The following is a 7,788-nucleotide window of genomic DNA, read 5'->3' on the forward strand; positions in this document are numbered from 1 at the left end:
ATTAAACTTGGCGGTTACACCGGGAAACCATACCCCAGAGCTCTAGCCAAGGCGACCATGGTTATGGTTAGGTTTGGCTGCTCGTAATAGCGCATGCACTTGGTGTCGGCCGAGCGACAGTTTGTCGGTGGTTTTTACCCAGCGTCGTAGTGCACACGCACGCTTCTGCTGAACTGGGCGTTCTAGACTGGCAAGCTATTCCTCTAGTGGTGTTTGAGACGAAGCTTCTTGATGCTTGCGTACCCTTTCACCCCGCTTTTATTAGCTCCCCAATATATGAAAGCGCTTTACGCGCTGCGTCACGTCGGTATACGCTTGAAGGCCCCTCGGCGGTATCAAGTCAAGCCTATTCGCATTAGCATGCATCAGGAGCGCAATGTGGGTAGAAGAAAAGCCAGGGGGGCTTGCATGCTGAGACCTATTCGCGATGAGAATCAGAGGGTTAGCTTCGTCGACGCTTTTTTTCGCAGATAGAGGAAGACGTTTACAGTAGTTTTCTTGGATAATGAGGGCACGGTCTTCAGCGCTGCTTCTGTTCGGACAGATGGACCGGATGTCGCCGAACAGGCGGCTATTGCGCTCGCCATGGTTGACAGTAGCTGGCCTTTTGTTTTTAGTGACTTTTGTTTTTAGTTTTTTTTAGTTTAGTGTTTAGTTTAGTTTTTAGTGTTTTTGTTTAGTGAACTCCGCAGTTAGGGCGTTCGAGAAGGGCTCGATGGATAAGGTGGCTTTCAGTGTTATGCAGACCTATGCGAATTTTTAGCACTACTTATGTTGGTTTTCTGCTCACCTTGGGGTGATTGAGGGAGCCCCTCTGAATCTCAACGAGTCTGCCCATGAGGAAGCGCGAGATCTTACCCTCCGCTCTGCCCCGCGGCACGGGGGGACGGTAATCCCTGAGAACAGAAACACCCCTTCCGCATATAAAGAGGTAACGTAGCACCATCTTCTTAACTGCAGCATTTACGGTTTCCCACATCCTAAACTAAACAGGGCTCAGGCACTTACATTACACTTACTGTAGACTGGGACCTATCCTTGCCCACGGAAGCTCAACATGCTTTATCATGAGACGTATACGGAGCCTTATTGCATGGACTGTTATGTAGCCACACTATGACACATGCTCTGGTCTTGCGAGCGAATTGGACAGCGGCTATCAAGGACGCTCCATTAATTATGTACTGTCCAGCTTGCTCACAACGTGGCTGTGAGACTTGGCCTTCCGGTCCCGACGTGGGAGCGGCCCGTTTATGGGTTATTATCACTTCTTGCAGGACCAAATAAAGTTTTTCACCCATTCATCACAGCAGGTTATAATTTCCAAAGGGTCGCCTGTGAGGCCAGCGAGACCTCTTCTCTACCGACCGTAGTGTCGTTCGCCAGTCGAGAAAAACGTCGTATAGAGCGCTTTCTCTTAGGATGTTTACTTTTGAGCCCGTTTCAATGAGGCATTTCATACCTGCTAAACGTATCTCGCACTCATTTATCGGGCTGGTCTCCTCGCATATGTTAACTGTGACAGAATCGACAGCTGGGCTATTAGGTATCTGTCCATCCTAAAGAGCACTTAGCAACACAACGACGAGGAAGAGGGTACACCAGACGGCGCCGTCTTGTGTCACCTGTTCCTCGTCATTGGGTTACGCGCTGTTTAGGATAGTTAGCTGTGAGCTCTAGAGAGCCGCCTTCGCTTCCCTCCTGCGCTACAGTGTCACCTGAAAGGTGCTGGACTAGTTTCCTGGTTCAACCGGGATGCGGAATTAACTACCAAATTATCCTCGTTTCCTTTCTCGTTTCCTAGCGGGCCGCTTGGAGGGTCATCGTACAACCTGCAATTCCTAAAAATGTGTCCTAGCTGGCCGCACGCATGGCATCTCAGCTGCATTTTCCCGTTACCGCGAGGCCTTCCCTTTTGTTCGTCGGGCCGGAATGCAGCAGCGCGCTATCGGATTTCTCCTACAACGGCTTCCTCCGGTGGAATCGCTTGGTGTCGGGTGGAGAAAGAGGAAGCCGGGGGCTTTTTTTGACATATTATCCCCTCTGAGGGTTCTGTGGAGAGGCCGGATGGCGCGTTGGGGAACAAAGGAGGACCGGCCGGTCATTGTTCGCTTCCTGCACGTACGTGACGCCTCACCAGAGTTGCGGGCGCTTCAAGGTCGGCTTTCGCTTGTCCCCGCGCAGGACGTCATTGTACGCAAGTGGAATGGTAGGAAAGGTGGCACCGGTGGCAACAGCCACACTTCCCTGTGTATATATGTGGTCGTACGTATGTATGTATGTGTGTATGTATGCATGTATGTATGTACGTATGTATGTACGTATGTATGTATGTATGTATGTATGTATGTATGTATGTATGTATGTATGTATGTATGTATGTATGTATGCATGTATGTATGCATGTATGTATGTATGTATGTATGTATGTATGTATGTATGTATGTATGTATGTATGTATGCATGTATGTATGTATGTATGTATGTATGTATGTACTATAATGAGCAATATGAAAGGGAACACAGGAACACGTAAAACACTCTTATACCCAGCTATCAGTGATACTTAGCAGCTGCCTTCGGAAACAATGTGAAAGGGGGGACGCTCTTATACCAACTGTTCCTATCACCGCCGTGCATCTTATGCGGTGTCGAAGGATGCCATTTTATCCGGTAAATAACGTAAGCTGCTGATTTGTAGAAATACCATCGTGGTAGAAGTGCCAAGAGCTAGTGAAAGAGCCCCCTCCTTCCCCCTTGTTTTTTATAGCGCCATTCGCGTATCGCTCCGAGTAGGGTTAGAGGTTGTTGGCCACGCGTTTCTGTTTTCCCTTCAATATTGCTCATATTAGTGCGTATGCACGTATGTATGCATGGAGGGAACAAAGGGTCTTTAAAGGTGTTCACCAGATAGAAATAATTCTTTGGAGATTGTATCTGGCCAATTTGCTTGCATATTTAACCTAAGTTTGTCTACGGGAAGTTTTCCAAGAAAGATGCAGATCGCAGACGTCAACCTCTTATTCGAGGCGGTGACAAAAAGTTCTAAAAATTATGTATGTATGTATGCTTGTATAAATGCATGTATGTATGTATGCGTGTATGTATGTCGACCACTTTCGACATGTCGTAGACACTCGAGTCACAGCCAGGGGGATAAAAAAAGGTCCCCTTCACCCTGATTAGTCCGAGTGGCGCTGGCCACCACCCCAAGCGCAGGAAACAAAACTAACTTAGCATAAATACCCCAGAAAGTGGAGGGGAAATAGCCCCGCCGTTAGCGTAGTGGTCATCGCACCAGACGCTTATTCTGGAGGTCGTGGGTTCGGACCCCACACGGTGGCCATTTTTTCTTTACTTGCCTTCTGTGTTACCTAATTCTTATCTGTTTTATAACCCACCACATAGCTTCCCTTTGCTTTCCGAGGTTTTCATGACGGCCAACCCCTATTTCGGTCTTACTTTCATGAGCCCCCATTTGCTATTCTGCTACGATGTATGTATGTATGTATGTATGTATGTATGTATGTATGTATGTATGTATGTATGTATGTATGTATGTATGTATGTATGTATGTATGTATGTATGTATGTATGTATTATTATTGCATGCGTGTGTATATGTATGTATGTATGTGCGTATTTACGTATGTGTGTATGTATGTGTATGTATGTGTGTCTGTGTGGGGCATTCACTTCGTGGTTCTACAAAACAACCGAGGGAGTAAAACAAAACACGACAGAGCTGCCTCTCGTATCCTAAGCAGCTCATTGGCTGATAGTGCAAAAAAGAACCTTGGGCGCACGCAAGTGCGCGAAACGCGCGTTCCACTTCACCGACAATTTGGCCCAAGGCCGCTTGGACAAGACTCTCCAATGCCACGCTGACCCGCTCGCCCTCAATGCAGCGGCTGCTGCTGCTGTGGGTGTCACATAAGCGGCCGTTTCTCGCCTCTCTCTCTCAAGTTTCCACCGTTTTCTCTCGACTCACCTGAGGTTTGCTTCGCACAAGTAAAGCGTCAATATTTTCTGGAATGTGATGCCAGGAGTTGACGCACTACGATTACGTCATGGCCCATCAGGACACGCGCTACGTGACTGAGCTCTGCAAGATCCTAGGAAGTCGTCCGGGTAACGAAAGTTACATCCATTTGAAAACGCAACTTGTCCGACGGATTTCACTTTCTGGAGACCAGCGTCAACTACTTCTGTATGGAGAGCTCTGTGAACGGAAGCAATAGGCGCTACTTCGTCATTCGCATACCTTCGCTCTCAACATGCGGGTTGATGACTCCGTTCTTCGAACCTTCTGACTTCAGCACCCACCATCGCACGCACAAGCATTCCTGCCCTTCGGCCGAAACTACTCCTAGGCCAACTTGCAGAGATACGGAACGAGTCACCGAAGCATCTCTTCCCTCGCCGGTGCTAGGCGTCTATGCCGTTGCCACTGCAGAGTCCACCCCCATTCATTCGCCGTATCGATGACATCCCCTATCAGGTGAACTAGACAAGAAATCACCTGATTCGACGTCCATAGTAGCGTCTTCTCCCCAAGCGCTCACGAAGCCCTAACCATACTTTCGGCTCAACGCACCGCAGTGAAAATGGCAGCTGCTACTACAATCGTCGCTTAGGCGACTGGGCCCGGATATGTCAACCAAACTGTTTTTCACAGGTCACATAGCACCAATGGCGGCCCGGAGCGATGGCCACGACCTGTCAAACGGGAGGCCATCGTATTTTTAGCACCCACCAAGTCACAAAGCGGCGGCTTCTCACCGACTCGAGTTCGAACATGTTATGGTATCCATTAGCCTTTTTTCATGACAAATTTCATTGCCACTCTTTAAAGCCGAGAGGAGTGAATTACTCGGGAATTCACACCTAAACCCCTAGTTCAAAAACCTACTCCAAGAAATTCCATGGAATGTCGTCGTCGCCGATGTAGCTGAGTCCATCCCCGAGTCCGACTTCTCCGCGTGCTGCAATCTCCGGCCGGGCAGTTGGTATGACTGACTTATCGACGCCAGAACAGGTGTCTCCTCACCGCGCCAGTGTAGGACCACCTATGAGCACAGTGATAGAGTAATTGCCCTTGTAATCAATGGCCGTATTTTGCCCTCTTCGCAGAATTTTTCTAACTGACACGAACTAGTGAACGTCCTCTCAAAGTGCGCCACCCAACCATATATTACACTCCTACCCCTCCATGACCTGCCGTTTTTTGGCGCGAAAAACTTAGCTCGCGACCACGAGGGAATGTCCAAAGAATAACTTGAAGCCATGCTCATTTTAAAAACGCTACGCCGCTCAGAAGTGTCCAACGCCTTGTTGCGGCATCTGGTGCCGAACAGCGGTAATGGGTGGCGACCTTTTAAAGATTACTGAACCTAAAACTCCCAGACCTCCCCGTCCGGTACCGTGTTCATCACACACTGCATTTTCCAAACAGCTTAATTAGGGTAAGGTTAAAATGGTTAAGGTCTGCACGCACATTTTTCAGCCAGGATGACGTCCAGAGGACCACAATCATCATATAGCCTTGTGCAAGTTCCCTTTCAAGGGGTTTGGTCTGAGCAACGCACGCCAAAAACTATAACGCTCAATATACGACACTGTCATTATCTAAATTTCCGCTTCAATATTAATGACATTCTTCTTAATTCGCAGTAAGGAGGACCGCCGCAAGCACCTTTGCCAACTTTTCCACCGTATCAGGGACTACGGCTAGCTCATAACGCTTCAACCACTGCACACCGGCCCAGCAAAACAATCGACGGCCTTCCACCGCAACAGACTCCGTCAGTTTTTTTTTACATTGTCCACTCTTTTAAAGGATGCCCACGACAGGACCCTCTCAATGAGTGGGTGGCTGATCTACTCAGAAACCAATGTGTCGCATCGACATTAGCTTTAGCAAATACGTTTGGTTACTGCAAAGCTGCTATCTGTGACACCACCCTTATCTCTTATTTTAAGCCAGATGCTTTCTTGAGATGTTACCTGACACCTCTAGCATCGCCGTTCGCGCCTTCCTCGTGCAGCTAGTGGAAAAAACTAGTTCCCGCTGCCGTTTCTTTCCGAGAAACTCTCGAACAAAGAGACGCAGTTGCCCTCTGCCCGCTTCACCGGTACAACTTTGGCGCATGCGGAAACGACCTGGGCGGCTTACTAGAATCCGATTCCCAGAATCCAAACGGCGGTTGGGAATTTTGGCCACGTCCCAGAGGCACAGTGTTGCACCACCTACATCTACCGCAAGCCTATTTCTTACACCTTCTCTCAATGCCGCGATAAACTACCTCTGCACCAGCAAAACCAACTCTCCTTTATAGCCCAGTTTACAGCAGATATCTGGGACATCACCTGAAGCATAACGTCGACGCACTATCCCGGATCTGCGCGCCCGAGTTCGTTACCGTCATAACGGCCGCCCTGGCCTATACTAGGAAACCACACGCCACACATCAGTGCCTCCTGGAGAATGGCTCTGCTCATCAGCTTCAACAAGTTGCTGCCCCTGCGTCCACAGATTCTCTATTCCGAACACCGCACCGGACTACTAAGACCCTAGGTGCTTTCGCTGCATTGGAGCACAATTTTCAACCAGTTCCACAGCGTAAACAATTCCGGAATTGGCGCTTCTACACGACCCAGGACTGACCAATAGATTTCGCCCACAATGCAGAGAGAACACCACACTTGGGCCAGCAATAGCATCCAATGCCAACGTGATAAAATATACCGGCATGTCACTTCGCCTCCTTAAGCATTTACCCTGCCGTCGCAACACGTCCACATCAATATTACTTTCCCTCTTGCCTCAGCAGGACCCTACCGCTGTCGCGTTACCTCCCCTGATCGTTTTCTCGGTGGCGCGAGTTATGACCACTCGAAAAGACTACCGCAGAATACCGCGCCCCGGATTTCTTCTCCCGATTGATATCCCGCTTAGGCACTCCTCATCGTGTCAAAACAGACCATAGACAACATTTTGAATCTCACTTCCTCAACCTCAAAGGATAATCGGCTAATAATGACAACGCTATAAGCATTCAGGAGGGAAACGAAGCGTTAAAAACAAGGACCGAGACAAGGCCTGCGTGCTCCTCGTGGATCACGTAGCAACACGTCCAGCTTTCCAGGTTATTTAAAAGCGCCACCCGCCAAACCGTGTATAAGGCTTCCAGTCATCACCGCTAGGCGCATTGAGAGGCACATAGGGCGTCATACTTTTGTTTTGCCTCTTTCGAATGCCTACGTGCTAGGAAATCAGGCGTTTTTTTCGACATGAGTCAAATCCATCTCAAGCGAATTTTAGAAAAAGCATAATTGTGTTCCCGGACATCAATGCATCGCTGTCAAAGCTTTCATTTTGACATGTTTTACATGCCAGGTAGGAAAAATTGATGTCCAAGAGGACTTAAACTCATCCAGTGAGTCTGAAGAAAACTGGATGTATAAGTTCCGACTTGACTCGTAATAAATTGAAACAATGATGTTGATGCGGCATTCCTATGAAATTATATTTAAAGGGGCTTTCAAGAATCGTGCGTCTGAGTTTTGAATGAAAAAGGCATTAAACATGCCAAAAGTGATTCAAGAACCGTAGAACTATACATTTGAGTCTACTTGGAAGCACTAGTAACTCTTTTTGAGTTATCTGTGGGATAAAATTCTTGGGCATGCCTGACGGCACTCGCCAAGTAAGCTAGCACTTTCTCGCCTTGCATGAATTTCCAAAACGCCTGAAAGAAATGCTGCTCATCTGATTTTTCCATCCTA

The 7,788-nt window shown here is 48.2% G+C and overlaps 1 non-coding gene across 1 annotated transcript; it reads left to right on the plus strand.

Moving 5' to 3' along the window:
• Positions 1-3,271: 3,271 nt before the first annotated feature.
• Trnak-cuu (transfer RNA lysine (anticodon CUU)) lies at positions 3,272-3,344 on the plus strand. Its single transcript has one exon. It is a non-coding gene; the product is annotated as a tRNA-Lys (tRNA).
• The last annotated feature ends 4,444 nt before the right edge of the window (positions 3,345-7,788 follow it).

The sequence above is a fragment of the Haemaphysalis longicornis genome, unplaced genomic scaffold (assembly GCF_048455015.1).
Source record: "Haemaphysalis longicornis isolate Haplotype H1 unplaced genomic scaffold, Haemaphysalis longicornis Haplotype H1 scaffold_5, whole genome shotgun sequence".
In the NCBI taxonomy this organism is placed as follows: domain Eukaryota; kingdom Metazoa; phylum Arthropoda; class Arachnida; order Ixodida; family Ixodidae; genus Haemaphysalis; species Haemaphysalis longicornis.